Source organism: Rhinatrema bivittatum, chromosome 9, assembly GCF_901001135.1.
Source record: "Rhinatrema bivittatum chromosome 9, aRhiBiv1.1, whole genome shotgun sequence".
Classification (NCBI taxonomy): domain Eukaryota; kingdom Metazoa; phylum Chordata; class Amphibia; order Gymnophiona; family Rhinatrematidae; genus Rhinatrema; species Rhinatrema bivittatum.
The window spans coordinates 13,599,652-13,620,076 of NC_042623.1; the positions used below are offsets into that span (position 1 = coordinate 13,599,652).

The 20,425-nt window shown below is 45.3% G+C and overlaps 1 long non-coding RNA gene across 1 annotated transcript; it reads right to left on the minus strand.

The window, feature by feature from the left end:
* Positions 1–1,845: 1,845 nt before the first annotated feature.
* Positions 1,846–18,922, minus strand: LOC115099518. Its single transcript, XR_003858815.1, has 5 exons — positions 18,741–18,922; positions 18,535–18,617; positions 18,005–18,209; positions 16,483–16,626; positions 1,846–2,088 (listed from the first exon to the last, which is right to left on the minus strand). It is a non-coding gene; the product is annotated as an uncharacterized LOC115099518 (long non-coding RNA).
* Between the last annotated feature and the right edge of the window lie 1,503 nt (positions 18,923–20,425).

A 20,425-nucleotide genomic window follows, 5' to 3' on the forward strand; every position in this document is an offset into this window, starting at 1 on the left:
TTTTGGAAAGTCATTTACATTGGCACAAAGAATTAACCAAAAGATGTAATTGAGCTTCTGTTTCCATTCAAACAGCAACCATCCATTATCCCCTCCTGATCCTGTGCTCTCAGGTCCGGTGCTACCGGCTGTGCAAATCGTGCCATTGCATAGGGTGGCACACCTGTCGGGGGGGGGGGGGGGGGGCAGGAGCAGCAGTGAAAGTGAGGAAAGGGCCGAAGAAAAGAAGCAGAGAGAAGAGGCTCATCCCACTGGCGGCAAAGAAAAGCAGAGGCCTGTGAGGTTGTTGGTGGACTCCATCCCACCAGTGGTGAAGGAGAGACCTGTGAGGCCACCAGTGGACCCCATCTCACTGGCGGTGAAAAAAAAGCAGAGGCCCGTGCACATCCCAACTTGGAGCAGAAGAAGAGGGAGCCTGTTCTGCTGCTCCTCCTCCTGAGCTGGCCCTGAGATATTAAAAAATGCACAGGAATAGCACTTCCTCTGTGCTGATCTCGTGCTAGCTCTCCGAGTTTTGAATATCGTGGGACTGGCGCAAGAGGAGGAGGAGCAGCTGAATGGGCTCCTGTATGTTCATCAAGAAGGCATGAGCAGCAGCAAAAAGAGGGAGTCTGCCTGGGTTGTGTGTGTGTATGTGTGTGTGTGTGAGAGAGAGAGAGCAAGGGAGCCTGCCTGGGTTGTGTGTGTGTGTGTGAGAGCAAGGGAGCCTGCCTGGGTTTTGTGTGTGTGTGTGTGTAAGAGCAAGGAGCCTGCCTGGGTTGTGTGTGTGTGTGTGTGTGTAAGAGCAAGGAGCCTGCCTGGGTTGTGTGTGTGTGTGTATGTGTGTGTGTGTGTGTGTGAGAGCAAGGGAGCCTGCCTGGGTTGTGTGTGTGTGTGTGAGAGCAAGGGAGCCTGCCTGGGGTTTGTGTGTGTGTGTGTGTAAGAGCAAGGAGCTTGCCTGGGTTGTGTGTGTGTGTATGTGTGTGTGTGTGTGTGAGAGCAAGGGAGCCTGCCTGGGTTGTGTGTGTGTGTGTGTGAGAGCAAGGAAGCCTGCCTGGGTTGTGTGTGTGTGTGTGTGTGTGTGTGGGAACAAGGGAGCCTGCCTGGGTTGTGTGTGTGTGTGTGGGAACAAGGGAGCCTGCCTAGGTTGTGTGTGTGTGTGTGTGTGTGTGAGAGAGCATGGGAGCAGTGTTGCCAGATGCCAAATATTTTTATAACTCAAGCAATCACAAAATGTAGGCCAAAACTAAAAAATTGCAAAAAAAAAAAAAAAAAAGTAATTATACAAGATTGTGTGCAAAGTCCTGCATTGCATGCGGACAAATTGACAAAAATAGCTATGGCTATAACAAAGTTTAAAGACAAGCGTAGAAAAGCCTAGGTTGTCGGAGGAAGACAGTGGGCTCCTGCCTCGGCACCCGAGTTTCTTCCTCTTCCCTGCAGTTTTCTCTTTTGCTCTTAAAAATCAAGGGGGAGAGGGGGGAGAAGAGATGCAGAAAGTGAAACCGACGCTCCCTGAGCATAGTTTACAGGAGGCGTATTTTCTGTTGCTAAGTGGGAAAAAAAGATAGGCAACCCCTTTTAAACGGACTAAACACATCCGTGGGCAGCCGTAGGTCAGGGCGAGCTCTCTCCATACCTAAAAATGTGTTATCTCCACTGCCATTATTCTCCTGCCTTTCACATGCATGGGGCATAGCTCCAAACCCTGAGACCTATGGGCCTTTCCTAATTCTGCACAAACTGAAATATTACTGAATTTTAGCAAGTAAAACCAGCGTCACTGACAGCGCACAAGATGTGAGAGATTCCGTAACTTTATTGAGGAAGTTTAAATGCATAGGGGAGGGGACTCACCTGGCAGGGAGAGCATTCGGGGGGCTGGAAAGGGGGGAGCTGATTCAGTGCTAGCTTCTAGAGCATTTGGTGGGGGGCCGCCCGCTTGCCCCGCTGCTCCAGTGACTGCAGCCATAGTGGCACGCTCGTGCTTCGCACTGCTGTTAGTTACAGGTACGCGTCCACTCCATCATTGCTAGCGCACGAACCCAGCCCCCACCACCGGCCCCGCTTCTCCCCAGCGGCGTTCAGTCAGCACGGCACAGCAGAGTCCTGAAATATAAAAAAATACTTATAGTATTGCTTGAAAGTTGTTACCACCTTCAAATTATTTCATCTGAGTGCAACGTTGTTTCAAGACACAAACCCTTTTTGCTCTCTGCAACCAGCTAAAAAGTCGGGCAGTAGCTGGTGATGCATCAGCAAAAGCGCTTCTGGGGACTAGGGGGAAGACGCCCAGAAAACTGCATCTGCCCTTAAAACTAGTCCAAAAACCCACAACCCAAAAAAGCAAAATATTTCCCACAGCCGATCACAAAAAATAGCATGGGAACCTGCTTGAGATGTGTGTGTGTGTGTGTGTGAAAGAGCATTAGAGTCTGTTGAGTGTGTGCAAATGTCTAAGAACATAGGAGCCTGCCAGGATGGGGTACATGAGAGTTTGGGAGCCTGTCTGGGTGTGTGTGTGAGAGCATGGGAGCTTGCCTAGGGTGTGTGTGTGGGTGTGTGAGAGAGCATTTGAGTCTGTTGAGTGTGTGCATATGTGTAAGAGCATAGGAGCCCGCCAGGATAGGGTGTGTGAGAGTTTGGGAGCCTGTCTGGGTGTGTGTCTGTGTGTGTGAGAGAGAGAGCGCATTAGAGTCAGTGAGTGTGTGCATATGTGTAAGAGCATAGGAGCTCTCCAGGATAGGGTGTGTGTGAGAGTTTGGGAGCCTGCCTGGGGTGTGTGTCTGTGTGTGTGAGAGAGAAAGCATTAGAGTCTGTGAGTGTGTGCATATGTGTAAGAGCATAGGAGCTCGCCAGGATAGGGTGTGTGAGAGTTTGGGAGCCTGTCTGGGTGTGTGTTTCTGTGTGTGTGTGAGAGAGAGCGCATTAGAGTCTGTGAGTGTGTGCATATGTGTAAGAGCATAGGAGCTCGCCAGGATAGGGTGTGTGAGAGTTTGGGAGCCTGTCTGGGTGTGTGTCTGTGTGTGTGAGAGAGAGAGAGAGCGCATTAGAGTCTGTGAGTGTGTGCATATGTGTAAGAGCATAGGAGCTCGCCAGGATAGGGTGTGTGAGAGTTTGGGAGCCTGCCTGGGTGTGTGTTTGTGTGTGTGTGAGAGAGAGAGCATTAGAGTCTGTGAGTGTGTGCATATGTGTAAGAGCATAGGAGCCCGCCAGGATGGGGTGTGTGAGAGTTTGGGAGCCTGCCTGGGTGTGTGTTTGTGTGTGTGAGAGAGAGAGCACATTAAAGTCTGTGAGTGTGTGCATATGTGTAAGAGCATAGGAGCCCGCCAGGATAGGGTGTGTGAGAGTTTGGGAGCCTGCCTGGGGTGTGTGTCTGTGTGTGTGAGAGAGAGAGAGCATTAGAGTCTGTGAGTGTGTGCATATGTGTAAGAGCATAGGAGCTCGCCAGGATAGGGTGTGTGAGAGTTTGGGAGCCTGCCTGGGGTGTGTGTCTCTGTGTGTGTGAGAGAGAGAGCGCATTAGAGTCTGTGAGTGTGTGCATATGTGTAAGAGCATAGGAGCCCGCCAGGATAGGGTGTGTGAGAGTTTGGGAGCCTGTCTGGGTGTGTGTCTGTGTGTGTGAGAGAGAGAGAGCATTAGAGTCTGTGAGTGTGTGCATATGTGTAAGAGCATAGGAGCTCGCCAGGATAGGGTGTGTGAGAGTTTGGGAGCCTGCCTGGGGTGTGTGTCTGTGTGTGTGTGTGAGAGAGAGCGCATTAGAGTCTGTGAGTGTGTGCATATGTGTAAGAGCATAGGAGCCCGCCAGGATAGGGTGTGTGAGAGTTTGGGAGCCTGCCTGGGGTGTGTGTCTGTGTGTGTGAGAGAGAGAGAGTATTAGAGTATGTGAGTGTGTGCATATGTGTAAGAGCATAGGAGCCCGCCAGGATAGGGTGTGTGAGAGTTTGGGAGCCTGCCTGGGGTGTGTGTCTGTGTGTGTGAGAGAGAAAGCATTAGAGTCTGTGAGTGTGTGCATATGTGTAAGAGCATAGGAGCTCGCCAGGATAGGGTGTGTGAGAGTTTGGGAGCCTGTCTGGGTGTGTGTCTCTGTGTGTGTGAGAGAGAGAGCGCATTAGAGTCTGTGAGTGTGTGCATATCTGTAAGAGCATAGGAGCTCGCCAGGATAGGGTGTGTGAGAGTTTGGGAGCCTGTCTGGGTGTGTGTCTGTGTGTGTGTGAGAGAGAGAGCGCATTAGAGTCTGTGAGTGTGTGCATATGTGTAAGAGCATAGGAGCTCGCCAGGATAGGGTGTGTGAGAGTTTGGGAGCCTGCCTGGGGTGTGTGTCTGTGTGTGTGAGAGAGAGAGAGCATTAGAGTCTGTGAGTGTGTGCATATGTGTAAGAGCATAGGAGCTCGCCAGGATAGGGTGTGTGAGAGTTTGGGAGCCTGCCTGGGGTGTGTGTCTGTGTGTGTGAGAGAGAGAGAGCATTAAAGTCTGTGAGTGTGTTCATATGTGTAAGAGCATAGGAGCCCGCCAGGATGGGGTGTGTGAGAGTTTGGGAGCCTGCCTGGGGTGTGTGTCTGTGTGTGTGAGAGAGAGAGAGCATTAGAGTCTGTGAGTGTGTTCATATGTGTAAGAGCATAGGAGCCCGCCAGGATGGGGTGTGTGAGAGTTTGGGAGCCTGTCTGGGTGTGTGTGTAAGTGTCATATTGTCATATTGGGTAGGATGTTAGAGAGGGGATGCAAGGAGGTGCTTCACGCTGTCTCTGGTGTGTTGGTTTTTGGGGATGGGCAGTTTTCAAAGCGTCCACATTGGACTGAAGAGGGTGCGCGCTTTCACCAGTGGGCTTTGCACCTGTTTTCAAAGTGAAAGCAAGCAGAAACTTGTCTGGGGTTACAAAGAACATGCGGACGCTTGCGCCTGCCTTTTGCGCCGGTAGAATTTTGTTGGAAGAGTAGGCGCAAAGATTTGAAATTGCCGACCTCGCTCGTTCTTCTCAACCTCCATTTTAGGCACGACCCGCGGGAACGCTTCCACTCAACGTGTGTCGTCAAAACGTCCGCACCTTGTGGAAGGGCACCTTCTGGCCCCAGTGAGGGAGGGAAATCATCAGACAGCCAGTCGATGTGGGTAAGACACTTTCTCACAAGTAAACAAGTTTGAAAATTGTCCTCCCCATTTATGAACAGGGAATAGAGGTCAACAAACATATATGTGTATGAAAGAAAGGGAGCATATCGTGTGTGTGTGTGTAGGTGTGTGTTCATGCATGCCCCCAGTCTGCAACAATCTTAGGATTGTTATGGAGAGCGGGAAATTTTTAAAATCCTTATTAGTTTTAATTATTGGGTGTTATTTGATGTGTCTGCTGTTTTGAAATATTTTATCAGTGTTTAGGAAATTTTAAAATTATATATTAGGAGGGAGTGCCTAAGAAGTATCTGCCTCGGGTGCCAAATACTCTAGGTACGCCACTGGGCGTTGGCTTGTTCTTCTTTGTGAGCGCTTTCTTGGTCAGTGTGGAAATGGCTTTCATTATTGCCCTCTATAGTTTTCTAGGGACCCTTGGGTTCCTTAACTATTGCTATAGTTCCTAGCACAGGGATCACAATGGATTGGAAGGGCAACAAATGCGTTGTCTTCAGAGGGAGAGAGAGACCCAAGAAGGCAGAGGGGAGACTTATTTTGAGGATAAGGAGAAAGAAATGTAATGTAAATTTGGTTGGGGCACACCTTTCTGCTGGCAAAGCCGGCACTCAACATGCATTACAATCAAAGGGAAAACACATCAATACGTAACAACAATAAATCTTTAAATACACAACAAATCATAAGTATATTATAACAAAGCAATAATTCATAAAATACATAGATAATATTACATTATTTCAATATAAATATTAAATATATCAATTCAAATATTTATTTACAGTATTTCCCAGGGTACTGGGATGTAACTCTTTTAATGTGCCTGCGCTGGGTATTGGAAGAATTTATTTTGATAGCTGTCATCACCTGAGATAAATGCACTGTTTGCCAAATTATTATTTTTTATTGGAGAAGTTTATTTTGAGTAAATAATTTCTTTCAAAACCAGCCTAGAGTGAAGTATGATGATTAGAGCTGGGTTACCGTTTCTCCAAATGTAAAGTGCAGTATAGTCCTGAAATATACAGTTGTGATCAAAAGTTTACATACCGCTGGCAGAATTTGTAAGATGTATAGCATTCAGTACGTCACTTAAACATTTCTTACACGGAGGCCAGTGTACTAAGGTGCGATAACGTGGGCCGTTAACACTTGATAATTATCTCATATTAAGGACCCATGTTAATGGCATGCAAATCAGTCAGTAGGTAAATTTCTTGCTTTAAAGTTGGCATGTTAATGTTGCAATTAACACACAAAAACCTATCTATACTGTCACGGATGAGAGTCCTTGGCCTGTGGCATGATTGACGCAGCCTGGCAGGTGAACCTAGTAGGCTCACGCTGACAGCAGGTGGACTTGCTCTTACTGGGAATGGAGCATGAGCTTCACCTCTACCAGCCCCGATCCCCGCAGGTTGAGCCCTTGGGTTCCAGGGGTCAGAAGGGCTTAGGTGAGAGTCCCATAAGGACTGGTCTGACAAAATCAAGTCTTGGGCAGGGGTCAGAGCTGGCAGCAAGCAACAATATCTGGATCCAGACCAAGGTCAGGGAAGGCAGTGAGAAATCAGTATCCAAGTCTAGGCTAAGGTCGGGGCAGGCAGCGAGAAGGTAGATCGAGGTCCAAGCTGGGGTCAGGGTAGGCGGCAGTCCAGAAGAGTAGTCAGTATCTGTTGCAGAGGTCAGAATCAGGAATCAGGCAAAGATGGATGGAAAAGACAAGACAAGGCCCAGGGGACCTAGACACAGGTGGGGGTGGACAGGCAAGGAAACCGAGTGATTGGCAAGGCAAGGAAATAATGAGGCAAGGTAGGAAGGCAACAATGAGGCAAGGCTAGACAACAAGGAGTTAAGGCAAGGCAAAAGGCACAGAGATGAGTAGCATCATGCCCTGCAACCCAGGAGGCTGAGGCATCGGCTGAACTTTGGCTGGGGTTTAAACCGCCATTGTCTCCCTGCACAGAGCATCTGTTCCTGCCGCGGGGCCTATATCAGCTGTTCAAAGATGTGTGCGTCTAGGGCAGCATAGAGGAGCAGGGAAGGGGACATCGGTGGTGCCCTTGCTGCAGCATCCCGGGAAGTGTAGCCAGTTCTGGGATAGCCTACGACCGGCCAAACATTTGCATACACCTCCATGAGTTTCTTGCTGAAATGGTCTGTGGTAACTTTACCCATCTTAACGTTATTTTACTATGCGTTGATAGCTAATGAGTTGGTTTGTATAATTGCAGCGTATTAATTATTTTACATATATTTTGCTCCGATGTGTACATGTACAATAGCTAAATAATGCGTTAAAAGTGCCAATAACAAACTCAATTGAGGTAACACCCATTAAAGATGCTTTTAACTCTTGTTAACTCTATCAAGAATATCAGCGCAGTTTAGTACTCTCTTAGATTACAAATGTCTCCTGCTCCAGAGAACTTACAATCATGTGAATCGCACATGATTACGATTGCACTGCATTGTTATATTTTATTAGTAAAAGGTCTTCAAACCCACTAGAACTCTAACATCAATTTGTGGGTTAGTGTTAACAAAAACAGTGGAATGTTGGTTGTGCTTTGTAATATTTTTAGCGTTGTGTCTAGCAGTATAAAACTGCTGATTCTCAAAAAGGGTGCTGAACTCTTGACTTAGTGACACTTCTGCCGGTTTAGTTAATAATCAGAACTTGGCTGGCTATGTTTAGGCCTGCCATGTGAACAGCCTGACTTAGCCAACTTTTTGGCTGGCCAAATTTTAATGGCTAGTGAATCTAGCTGGCCAAATTTGGTCATCTTGTGGCATGACATTTTCACCTTGTGGGATCTAGCCAGCTCAGTCCTTACTCAGGCAGGAGCAGGGCCATGGAGACAGGCTGGGGACTACGTACAATATGGCTGCCTCTGGATGCTAGTGACGAAATGTTTTGGATGAGTCCTCTTGTCTAGTCTTCTTGGGGAAAGAATCAAACTGCTTGCACTTCAGCTTTTTTTTTTTTTTGGAAATTTATCAAGATATCCACATACTCTGTGGATATTTAAGAATTTTCACTATGGAAAATAATGGGAAAAATCTATGAAAACTGCCAAACTTCTGCAAAATTATTTCACAAAAATGCAGAATTCCTTGCCAAAGTCTACTGGTTTTTGCTGAAAATGTGCTTCTTGCATCATTTGTTTCTGTGCTTTCCGGTCTAGCTTTCTCAGCAAAATAGGGCAAAACTGGCTTAAATATTTGCAAAGGCAAAGCCAGCTAAACTTTGACTGTTAGGTTTCTGCTGTGAAAATATTTGCGCCTTCCAAAAGAGGAGAAAAAGCCACCGACAGCGCAACTACGCCTAGGCCCTTCACTCCCAATGCAAGGTATCTGCAATTAGCTGTGCTCCAGAGAGGAGTCTCTTAAACGGAATAAAACTGTGCATACTCACAATTACCACCATGACAGAATAATGAAATGATAGTTATTTATTAATAAATCTTCATGTACGACAGTAAACTATTATAAATTTTATAATAGCTGTATTATAAACATTGTTTTTTTAATTCAATATTATTATTTGCATACGTTAATAAAGTTCAAGTTTTAAGCAAAGGAATAACCTTTACGAGACAATTTGCATAAAACGTAATCATGCAACGTTAAGCAGGTTTGCAATGCTGGCTGTAACCAATATTTCTGTCAAAAAACTTCAGCTGGAAATAGCATAGCATTTGCTGTGTAATTGTTACTATTCACTAAAGCAGAAAACCCAAAGGCTGGGAGGTGAAGAACTGACAGCGCAGTCGTTTAAAACTACAGGCTGTCGGGGAGGCTGACAATGGCTTTTCACATTCTGCTCAGCCCATGCTGAGATGGCTTTGCACTGCTGGGGTGATATTAACTTTTAACACTTTGCTGAGATGATGCGCTGGGCCTCGCGTAAAGATACACAGTAAACATGACTTATGTTTCCACACGGATTAAAATAAAAATTAAATCGCAATCGAGCAGTTTTGCTCTGCCATCCCTAAATGTGTAGGATCGGCACCCGCACCACAATATTTAGCAACGAATTCCGATTACGTTCGTTAAGTCTGCATGGACTGGAGGTCTGTATTCCATTAGTTCTGTGGGAGGAAAGGGAGGGGGACGCTAACCAGATGTCAGAGTATTATCACTACATGTTCTACAAAAAGCTAGGACTATGTAAGATACTTAACTTAATTTGTTCTCCACAGGCCGACCATGGTGGGTAGCCATGGGGAATTCAAGGGCCGCTGGGGGGCCGGTTGTGGCCCGACCACAGGAAATTGGCGGCGACTCCATCTGAAATGACGGAGATCCCACATTTTCCCTGCTCTGCCAAAGGGATCCCCTACAGCTGCAGGGTTGTATAAATAAGTGACGGTTACGGAGAATGCACGCACAGAGAACTGGAGTGCGCAGGTCAAGCGATGGGGGAGCAGGCTGTGCTCCCAGGTCTCTTCAGGAGGTTGCACCAACTGGAATTCAGCATGGGGAGAGGGATTCGTTCCACCCAGCGCATTCCACAATCTGAGCTGGGAATGGCAGATGCAAAGAGAAATCATCAGATAAAAAATCAGAGGGGTGTGCACAGGAAACATTTTATTCTTTTCATTTTTCTAGTGGGGGGGGGGGGTTTGCATTTTTAATTTATTTTTTACATGTATAAATACAAATGTTTTACACACATCAGTTTTATGAGCATAAATAGGATTTTCCGTGCGTCAAAAATTATAAGCCTAATGAAACGAAACGAAACGAATCTGTACATGCCCAAATGATGCTTTGCTACCTCAGAGGCTCTTGGGGGCAGAATACTGTGGGCAGTTTTTACGGTGCAGTGTATAAAAGAAATAATTGTGCTCTGCAGTAGAGGGGTACCTGCCATGGCACCACCTGATTGCTAATTAGGCAGAGTAGGTACTTGACCAATGGCAGCATGGTGAAAGGGGGTGCTGCTTCCTCCTACCAGGCAGCTCCCATGCACACCACAGCAGTCTGAGCGGCAGCAGCCGGTCGAACGCGGCCCCTTACAGGTGCAAAAGCTCGTGGGCTGGCAGCATTCAGAGCATTGCGAGCCGGAAGTGCTGCTGCCCCTGCACCTTTAGAGGAGGTGAGTGTAGTGGGATGCTGTGGGGTGAGGACAAGTGCCCCTCTTTCACCAGGCCTCACCCTTCCCTCACTCCTACACCTGTAGCTGCCTAAGAAGTCGATCCGACCCGGGGGACTATTGATTTCACTGGCACCGATGGGAAACTCACGGCGCGTTACAGATTGCTGGCCAGCGCTGCGTAAGAGAAACATTTTATGCGCCAGCATTAACTGCAGAACACGGGGAGATTCATGAGCACATGAGCACAAGTAATTTGTGAATGCTTCCTTTGTAGGTTTTTCTCGAAGAATGTAACATTGGGGACTTGGATGTAGTAAAGTTGTCCTTATGCAAAAAAAAAAAAAAAATCTCGATGTTATAAAATGTGGTGGAAGAGTGACCAGGTGGTTACCCCTGGACTGTATTTTAGACATCCCGAGATGCGAGCTTCAGATTTGTCTCTGATTCTGTGTGTAACTCTAGGCGGGTCGCATTATCTCCCTGTGCTTCCAAGATGCAGCTGAAAGCCCCGTTCATTCTCCCACTCCCTACGCCCTCTCTGGGCGTGGCAGTGCCCGTTACTCTCTAGTTTGTCCTTGCTCTGGGCGTTAGTGTTTGACTTCCCTTGTCTTTTGAATGTAAGCCTTGAACCCCCCTTCCCCTCTCTTACCCCTGACGGGGGTAAGCTAAATAGTGGGAGCATGCTACACTGATCATGCTCGTGAGAGGACCCAACTAACTGGAAACGGAGGGCCTGAAGAATGAAGGCCATGAGAAGGCGATGACACTGCACAACTGAACTCAGAGGACTTTGGATCCCGGAGAAACGGAGCGAGATGCTCTTCCTCCCCCAACCTTTTCTCTTTAGGTGGAGGCACCAAAATGCCAAACAGAAGGGCTTGGAAGAGCCTGCCTGAGGAATGGATCTACTCTTGGGGATCTCCCGGGTCTTTCCTAGTGACCCAGACTGGTCACTGTCAGAGACGGTTTGCTGGGCTTGATGAACCTTTGGTCTGACCCAGCAAGGCAAATCTTATATTCCCGTAGGAGCCTATAATCACGTCACGTCAGGTAGCGTTACATGCCTGTGCAACAGCCTTGGGGGATTACTCTGCTGTTGGACCGTAAAAGGCATCGCCACTTAACAAAGAATCAATCGTGGTTATTTCCTCCTGGACCAATGCAGTTCATAGATTGCTTTCCCACCACTAAGGATTACTTTTTGCATTTCACTATGGTTTTTGCTCCTCCACCTGCCCCACTGCCTTATTTTCCAGGGTATTCCAGGCAGTTGTTCTTTATGTGATGATTGTATCCCGAATAGCGATACGTTCTTCCCGGTCCCACCTTCTGCTTTCACATAGATTAGAAGGCCTTGTTCCTGCCCTTACTCTTTGAGATGTAATGGAAACCAACAAGAATGCTGCATTAAACTTTGCTTATCGGGCGTGTGTGGTGGTGGTGATGGTGATGGGGGAATCAGGGATTTTTAAGTTCTATACTAGTTAAAAAAAAAAAAAGGACATTGGTTAAAAGCATAATCGGGTGACCCTGTTATTAATTCATGTAGATTAGTAGGCATGAAACACACTGATGCGATATTTTTCTCTCACATCCAGTTGAAATGATTGCAAGTCAACAAAAAATGGTAACGTCTTTTAAGTTGCTGTCATACAGGCCGATGCAATATGGACCTGTGCTAAAGATGTGCGTTCAAACTGGCCGCCCGCTTTCCTAATGCGCACCCAACCGCCTCTCCCGGGCACGCGATGCAGTAGGCAAATGAGCCGCCGCATTAAAAAGGAGACGCTAGGGGAAATTGTGCATCCCTACTGCCTCCCCGGCATCGAGCACCCAGGAGAAGTGGCAGTGTGCGAGGGTTAGGAGAACGGACGCTTAATTTTATGAGCATCTGTTTTCCTAACCTATGTACAACCAAGGGTTAGGAAACTAGACACGCGTTAACCTACTCCTTTTTTCAGTTCCTCCGACTTAATCTCGCCAGGATATTAAGTCGGAAGAACCACTGAAAAGCTGTATTTTCTGCTTTTCTGTTAACTTTAGGGGCTCTTCAAGACGTGGTGGCTGCTCCAAGGCAGGCATTCATTTTTGAGAGTAAAAATGTGCGCATCGGGTGCATATAAGTGGGCAATAGCTAATAGCCTCATGAGCATGAATTTCCATGTGATGAGCACTGTTAGCTACTCGCTGGTTTGGACGCGCTAATCCCCTCATTGCATAAGGGGTTATGGACGCGCGTCCAAGCGCTCGTTAACCTGGGCGCTTTGCTCAGCGCACAATATTGCATCAGCATTAAGCAGCAGCTCTGCTGAGGCTGTTTTCTGGCGTCTTGTACAATGGAACATCCCTGCACAGAGCATTTGCAAAGTCACATGCCGTGAAAAATTCTAATATTTATTGTTTTCCTGGTGTTGATAGAGTTCAGATAGTTCACATGATTACTGGCTCCTTGCTCCAAAGAGCTTACAAGCTTTAATTTGCTGAGATAAAAGGACTTGTTCTTTGAGCAGGGAACTGCAGAGAGTTTTAATCAAAGCCGCACTGATTTCATAATTTCCTATTCAGCTCACCGAAGCCCCACGCTAGGGCGTTTGGAAGTTTTCCTGCCAGCTAAGTGCTGGTAGTCTCAGGGTAGATTTCCAGTCAGGACTGAGTACCATGGACTTTTCGGTTTCTCCCTAAATCTGAAGGATCTGACGTGGATCTGCTCAGCCGACAGAATCATCCGTTTCCAATTTTTCTTTCTGATGAACATCCAAAGCAGGGTTTCCAGATGCACTTTGGATTTTATTTTTTAAAAGAGCGCAGATGAACCTTCGGTATTATATTTTTATGCAAGTTCGGCAAATGGTCTGGCGAACATTTATTTTAAACAAATTCACGTGTCCTTAGCAGTGAATAAACTCATCCTGTAGGACAACAGTCCTAGCCTGAAAGTCCCTCTCTATTAGGCTACGCCAGAGCACACATCTGCTGCCACCATTATATTTTATAGGTGGGTGGGCAGTGGACACTATTTGATCACTACTGGTCATCGAGAAACCGTTATCCACATGTATGGGCAAAAGCGCACAGAATATGAGGCAGAAGCTTGCAGAACTCTGCCAGAATCCATATCCCCTCTCCAATGCCCAAGTACTTGTAGTTTTTTTTTTCCATAGTAGTGCCAGCTGCGTCCTCTCATGTCAGTGTGAGCTTAATGAGTAGGATGCTGAGGCTTCGCGCACACCATAATTAGCGAAAAGGAGCTCTTCACTAGGTTCCTGCCGTGCATCATTCCTGCCCCTCAAGGAAGGCAGTGTCTTTTAGGAGAGCCCGGCTGGAAATTAAACTCCGAATCCTTCCAACAGCAGTGTGATCGGAAAGGCAAAAGCTTTACTTAAAGGGATATTAATATCGCCCAGTTAGTATTTTATAGCCAGCAACCCCAGTTTCTCAAACCGAGATCAATAAATTACTTCCCTTAACCGACTCGTGTTTTTAGAAGCTGGCCGATGGAATTCATTTGCCGGCATGTTAATTGCTCCAAGTACTTGAGCAAAGTTGCATAATATAAATATTAAATTTATATTGAATCACATTGGTTACTCTGTAAGTAAAACTGCCCAACAGACATTCATTAGACAGCTCTTCATTAATAAGACATTTAAAACAGTGTATCCTATGGCATCATTCAGAGAAGGATGATCTTGCATTTACAATAATTTTACACAAGTGAAAAAAAGAAGATCATCCACCAAGAGTGTGGAGAAAAAACCATCCAGGTCTCGGTTTTGGCAAGTTTAGGAATAAAATAAGAGATTCAGTCGCAAGAACAAACACAAATGTTGGTGTCCTGCCTTAAAAGCCTGCTGCGATGTGGTGCCGTGATTCGTAGTCCTTCTATCAGTCCTTCTCGGTGACTTTGAAGGCCGAGCTGGTGTGCGTGGAATACAATAAGAATCACGAGAAATTTTAACCCCTATGCAAGCAGTAACATTCATTTGACAGGCAAAGGCAAGTGAGGCAAGCCTGAAGGGACTAGAAAGAGTAGATCTTTGACCCATCTTGTAGACGGATGCCCTAGGAAAGCTGGCTGCAGCAAGGCCTCTTTCCTTGGTAACTAATGTGTGGACCAGCAGCTCTCACATCTTTCCCCAGGTTCCAGCTGATACTAGGCCAAGCCAAGCCTGCTCATGTCAACTTCTCCGCCCAACCCCGGATGCTGGTGACAAGAGGAAAGATGCACAGAGGCTGGGGCATGGACCCTAAGGAAGCTGAGAATGTATTGCGTGAATCGGAGGAGGAGCTCGATTCGAATCCGTGGAATGGGAGTGTATTTGATTTTCCCAGAGACACAAGTCATGTTGTTTTTGGGTTTTCTTTTAACCTAAGGCTTGATTAATGTTATTGCCTGAATATATTTTGGCTGTAAGGTTTTCTAATTCCAAATATGTGTGAACTGAGCCTAAGGTAACCAAGAAAATTTCCAAGGTATAAATTGTGTGTGTTTTATAAATAGATTAAACCATCCTTTATTAATTTTTTTATGGAATTTGTAAAATGTATGACCTGCTCACATCCTCTATTTGCAACGGGGTAGAAATGGAACGTACACAAAATTAAAAATGGATACAACCTGCCTGGCCAAATCATGAAATTAAAATATCATCTATTACGCACAGCGGGCAATCAACAAGAAACCAACACCACTATCAAGACCAGTAGCCAGTCCTCAAAACAACAGTCACAAACGCAGCCGAAGTAAAGGCTGCAGCTGGTCACATAGGGATGAACAGACAGGCTGCAACCAGCAAACCCATGAATTCTCCAGTTCCAAAGGTCGCGTAAATAAGGAAGCTTTCAGATGTTACTTTTGCACTGGCTGGGGCAAGTTACTAGACGAAGCTGCTCGGGAAGATTACTCCAGTAGAGGGGGACCCGCGAATGAAAAGGGACTCGTGGGCTTCACCTAAACGTGTGGGCGGCGAGGAGCGCATGTCAAGGGGTTGGCGATGGGTGGAATGCGGCGCGCAAGATAGCGTTCAACGATGGGCAGCTATTATCAGCCACCTCCCTGCTCCTGGGCTCTAAATAACCCATCTAAATGACCTCGGAGAAAATTCCGCTTTTCACAGAGAATTCGTCTTCAAGGCTTTTAGCAGGAAGTCGTTCTAAACGATAAGGGGAAGATTTTAAAAAAGAACGCACACGCGTACTTTTGTTCATGCAACCGGCGCAAACAAAAGTACGCCGGATTTTAAAAGATATGCGTGTAGCCGCGCGTATCTTTTAAAATCCGGGGTTGGCGTGCGCAAGGCTGTGCAAAATCGACAGCCTGCACGCGCCGAGGCGCGCAGCCTGCCTCCGTTCCCTCCGAGGCCGCTCCGAAATCGGAGCGGCCTCGGAGGGAATTTTTTTTTTGTCCCCCCCACCTTTCCCTCCCTTCCCCTATCTAACCCACCCCCCAGCCCTAACTAAATCCCCCTCCCCTGCCTTATTTCGTTGAGTTACGCCTGCCTCCTTTTCTCAATATAGATCTCAGTCCAATTTGTAAATTACTGTCAGGCTTTGGTCTGTAGTATAGATTATACGCCGATGAAAGCCAATTTATTTTCCCCGTTACATCACATATCAAAACCACTCTAGGCCTAATATCAATCTGCTTGCATTCAATTAAAATTTGGTTAACTAACAATAGGCAAGTTATGAACATAAGGACATAAGAACCTTTTTTAAACCCAGCTACACTAACTGCCTTAACCACATCCTCTGGCAATGAATTTCAGAGCTTAATTGTGCATTAAATAAAAAATAATTTCTTCAATTTGTTTTAATTGTGCTACTTTCTAACTTCATGGAGTGCCCCCTAGTCCTTGTAATATCTGAAAGAGTAAATAACCGATTCACATTTAATTGTTCTAGTCCTCTCATGATTTTATAACCCTCTATTATATCCCCCCCTCAGCCGTCTCTTCTTCAAGCTGAAAAGTCCTAACCTCTTCAGCCTTTCCTCATAGGGGAGCTGTTCCATCCCCTTTATCATTTTGGTTGCCCTTCTCTGTACCTTCTCCATCGCAACTATATCTTTTTTAAGATGCGGTGACCAGAACTGTACACAGTATTCAAGGTGCGGTTTCACCATGGAGTGATATAGAGGCATTATGACATTTTCCGTTCTATTCACCATTCCCTTCCTAATCATTCCTTACATCTCTTGTGCATAATTTAAACCTTTTTTTACAGCCAAATGTTCATCAGACCCTAGTTTTTATGGGTTTGGATTGCTTACCTGGTTCTTCCTTTATCCTCCTTGTGAGCCCCGCAGGTAGTCCAAAGCTCAGCAGCACCTGTTCTTACCGGCACACCCCCATTTGACCATATAATTCCTGTCCTGTTTTCGTTGCACTGGTTTCCAGTCAAGTGGAGAATAATTCTAAAAAAAATAACCTTGATTCAAAAAGCAGTAAATAACTATTGCTCCCTTAAGTATAAATTCTTTGTTAAAGGTCTACAGGCCAGAGAGAAATTTGAGATCTGTAGGGCAGTGCCTGCTTGATGTTTTTTTAAATCTGGAAAGGGCGATTCCTAAATAATTTCAAATGAATAAATGTAAGTTCCTTCCTTTCCCATGGTGTGGCTTTCCGAGTCTAAGGACTGATTCTTCGCTGACTCAGGTTCCATGCTGTGGAACAGTCTTCCGGAGACCTTGCATAGAAAGGGTCTGTTTTAAAATTTACCCCCCCCCCCCAAAAAAAGCTGAAACCTGATCTTTTGGGTGAACCATTTTTGTAGCACTAGGGATGGCTTTATAGGACTTCTCTTGTAGCTGTATCAAGGATGTAAGCTGACCGGGTTGCGTGTGACATGCTGTCTTAGTATTGTCTTGTCTTTTATGTTCTAGTGTTGCTTTTTTTTATCTGCTTTTATGTACTTTCAACATTGTTTTAGTATTGGGTCTCATTTGTACTTACGTATTATTAGTCTGTTTTAGTAAAGTCGCTTAGAATTGTGGACAACGCGGCCTATGGATGTTTTAATTAACAAATACAGGCAGAAAGACAAGGCATTCAAAAAGAAAGAAACGAGAGGCTTTGAGCTGAGGCAGCAAGGCTGTGCCGTAATCTCCCATTGAAGGTGACCAGACGCAAGGGTTAGTGGTCTGAGGATTTCCAGCACCCTCCGTTACCTCTGTATGGTCTTTCCTGCTGATTCATTAGCTTGAGGTAGGCAGGTTTCAGCCAGTGAGCTGAAACCAACTGGATTTGGACAAGCAGCTGGATGGTGGCAGAGTACTGCCGGCAAAGCCATGGGGACCTAGGAGGCTGGATGTTGGGGCTTTAGACACACTAATTTTGGTCACTGTTTAGATTATTATGAAGCTTAGTAGTTGAGTAGTGGGGTGGGGGGGGGGGGGGGGGAAGGGAGAGGGACAGGGAGGATGGCTGGGTGTTAGATTAAATATGGGTTCTTGTATGTTTACTATCCAGGATGGTAACGTACCAACGAGAAAGACAACAAAACAGTTGAATAAGGAGCAATATCCTAGAAGCATTTGTGATTGACAGCCAGGATATATTCATAAGTGTGGATAGGAATAATTGGGCAGACTAAATGGACGAAGTGGGTTTTTTCGACCATTATCTACAGTGATACTATTTTAAGATAAATTCAGCAATAAAAGTAAATTATTTGCAAGAGGGCATCTGTGGTCTGACAGCAGGCACGTAACTTCTGTCGTGTCTCTTCTTACCGTAGCACACTTTTATAGTTCTCTCGTCACGGCTAACGGAGTGGAAGTTAAGGATAGTTACCGTCTCACTGCTGGGCCAGAAATATGAGTCCTTCCACCTCCTCAGACCAGGGTGCCGAGAAATGATGGAGTAGAAGGAGTCCTTTATCTGCAGGAATACATTCTGGCTTGATAGACCGGGGACCCAGAGTTAAGACTGCACTTTCTTTCATCAACAGAATGTAAATCGGTCAGCTCTTGGCTTTCAGGAGCACAGCCAGTGTTCTCTTTGAAAGGAAGATAGCAGGTTACACAGATAAGAGATTTTAGTCTGAATACAGTCCTGATTTTTCACACAGTCAGATAAGTCTAATTACAGGCACCTTGCTTGGTCATTAATTTTCCCATTAAGTATGTCAAACAAGTTGGAGGTAGTGGAGGTATATGCAGATAGCTAAACTATGCAGTTGCCAGTGCTACGTAAATCCAGTTAAGACAGCCTGAGAAGAGAAAAGTAAAACACTTTGCATGTATTGTCGGAGAGGTACATAAATCATTGATTAGCACTGTTTTTCTTAGAGCTGCAATGGAATAATTGCAGATTCCCATTACCTCCTACCGGATGAATGTCCTCAGGTCTTTGGAGGCGTTCGCTTTACTTCTCCCAGTGACTTCTTTGGAGGTCCTGGGGAGGGCTAATATGAAAAGTAAAATTTTCAGTTTTGCAAGTCACATTTGTGGGTATTTTGCAAAATCAACAGATGTATTTGCCGTAGGCTTTAAGAATAACCCCCCCTCCAAAAAAAATATGCACAAACTGCTTAAAATAGCAAAATGTCCCAGATCCTACAATGGTACAAGTGGTCTGCATGGAGTTCACAGAGAATTCCACTTTTTCTCCACCTGCTTTAATGAAAACATTTCAGATTAAAGTCTACAGTGGAATACTGTGGCAAAGCAATCTTCCCCTAATCTTTCAGCCAAGGTGGCAAGAACAGAATTTGCTAGATCCACTTCCATTCCAAATGTATTCATGCATCTCTTGTGCTAGATCCTTTATCCATCTCTCTTAGCCTCAACTTTCTGGATTATTTTGAGATCATTCTATCAGCATCACCCATGGGTTAAGCATCAACTTGCTTTGGGTGTCTTTTAAGGTCATTCTATCAACATCACCCATGGGTTAAGCATCAACTTGCTTTGGGTGTCTTTTAAGGTCATTCTATCAACATCACCCATGGGTTAAGCATCAACTTGCTTTGGGTGTCTTTTAAGGTCATTCTATCAACATCATCCATGGGTTAATGAGGTCCTTAATGTGCCCAATGATGCCTAGCCACAAAGCAATCTCCCACACAGCAAGATACATTTTTTAAGGAGCTCAGCTTAAATAAAGTTGTTCGTGAGAGAAGCTTTCCTTTCTTTGGCTTTCAGGAACAATTGGTGCCAGTGGACTGACCATTCTTTCTAGAAAAATGTGGTACTGGATCCCTGACTGCTCGTCTCCCTCCAATGGACTGACATCCCTCACAAGATTCCTGCAAAGGCCCCACTCCATATTACTGCAGCATTGTGTCAGCCCAGGGCATGAATAAATAAATGCTAATGGATCACTCCTGCCTGTGAGAAGTACTGCTCCATAAATCTGACCCTCTGGGTCAGAATGAGCACAGCACAGGTGGTAAAAATGTGCTCTGTTGAATAATTCATCTATTGGCTGGAGTGTGTTCAGCCCTCTTCTGATTGTTTTGAATATCCTGAGCCGATTCTGCTTTGGATGTATCCCTTAGCTCATTAATATTAACTGCTAAATATAAATCCAGTTCGCTTTGAAATACCTCCTAAGATTAATTGTAACAAAAGATTATTCCAGGATCTTGATGCAAAGTAAATATCTTTGGTTGGTTTTCAACCTCTGCACCGCAGTTTAACCAGTCCAGGTATCTTGAATAGCTCCTTGCAGAAACAGATCTCAGGACGTACATAATTCTATTCTATCCCTTTTATTCATGTTTCTACAATGAACTGAAGTCAATATTCTGCTGGCTGTCTCAAAGTAAAGTTATAATATCAACTAGAAGGCAGAAAACGAGTGAGCCAAATATATACAACTAAGGAAGAATCACTCTGGGTATTCAAGCATTTATTTATTTATTTATTTATTTTGGATTTTTATACACCGAAGTTCTTGTAAGAAATACAAATCAATCCGGTTTACATGGAACAGACAAACAGAAACATGCCCAAGGCCTAAGTAGAGGCCCTAGGTTATACATGGAACAATAGAACAGGAAAACTTCATAAAACAATTTGAACAGTAATTCAGTCTCTCCTAGATCATGTGCATTCAATAGTTAAATTGACATAATGTTCTTGATTGTGACCATCATATTTTAACCATGGACTGCATACAGGTTGCATGGCTTATGTCTCAAATGGAGTCTACTCATTGACTCCGATCTTGTAGATTAAGGATTTAGGAAAAGAGGATTTATATTCAGGC